The following is a 1,504-nucleotide window of genomic DNA, read 5'->3' on the forward strand; positions in this document are numbered from 1 at the left end:
CATCGCTGACGTCTGAAGTGCTTCGGCTGATACCACGACGCCGGGATACCCATAACTACTCCCACGTAGATGGTTAGTGCGTATAGGCTCGTAGCCAACTCAGATCAAATACCAAGATCTCGTTAAGCATGTTAAATATCCGCGAACGCCGAACAGGGCCAGGCCCACCTGTCTCCTTGGTGGTCTCAACCTGCCCTGTCGCTCCGCCACAAAGATCCACACAGAGGGCCGTCGGGACAAAGGTCCTTTCAGCCCCCAATCCGTGATTCACTCGCGGGTACTCTTCGAGCTGACCCGACTTTAGTCACCATCTGTATAGTATGTATGTATGTATAGTATATACCCGTGATCACCTCCCGACTGATCACGGCCCAATAGTATAGCAAGGCAGACCGACAAGTATGTAGGGCCAATAATGATAAACTAGCATCCTATACTAAGTATTTAGGATTGCAGGTAAGGTATCAACAGATGTAGCAACAATGTCAGGCTATGCATCAGAATAGGATTAACGGAAAGCAGTAACATGCTACACTACTCTAATGCAAGCAGTATAGAGAAGAGTAGGCGATATCTGGTGATCAAGGGGGGGGCTTGCCTGGTTGCTCTGGCAAGAGAGAGGGGTCGTCAACTCCGTAGTCGAACTGGGCAGCAGCAGCGTCGATCTCGTAGTCTACCGGAGATAAGAGGGGGGAAGAAACAGTAAATACATAGCAAGCAAGAGCATAACAGGACAACAGGCAGAGCTAGATGTGTTCTAACGCGGTGCTACACGTTATCGGCGAAGGGGGGTAACATCCGGAAATGTTTCCCCAGGTTTAGCATTTTCGGACAGACGAACCGGAGGGGAAAAGTTCCATGTTCGCTATGCTAGGAGTGTGTGGCGGACGAACGGAGGGTGTAACCGGATTCGTCTCATCGTTCTGAGCAACTTTCATGTTGAAAATATTTTAATCCGAGTTACGGATTAAAAGATATGATTTTCTAAAGATTTTATTAATTTCTAGAATTTAACTAATTATTTAATTTAACCCGAAAATGGAATTATGACATCAACATTATGTCAGGGTGATGTCAGCAGTCAACTAGTCAGTTGACCTAGTCAAACTGACATGTGGGTCCCACTGTCATTGTCTGTTAACTAATTAACCATGTTAATTAGATTAATTAACAGATTAGTTAGGTTAGTTATTTAATTAGGTTTATTAAACATAATTAATTAAGTTAAATAATTTAATTAATTAATTATATTTTTTATTATTATTAATATATTTTTTCATCTCCTTTTTTTTTTGTTCTGGGGGCTTGAGGCCCCACTTGTCATAGGCCCATAGGGGCCTAACGGATCGGGTGCGCCCGATCGGGCAGTTTTGGGCGCAGGCAACAGGCCCGAACGGGCGTAGGGCGAAGCCCCCAGGGGTGCGGCGCGGGCGCACGGCGACCGTGGCCGGAGCAGCGGCACGGCGGGGCCGGGGCGGAGCCGAGGCCGAGAGGGCGCTCGCCC

Source organism: Triticum dicoccoides, chromosome 3A (assembly GCF_002162155.2).
Source record: "Triticum dicoccoides isolate Atlit2015 ecotype Zavitan chromosome 3A, WEW_v2.0, whole genome shotgun sequence".
Lineage (NCBI taxonomy): Eukaryota > Viridiplantae > Streptophyta > Magnoliopsida > Poales > Poaceae > Triticum > Triticum dicoccoides.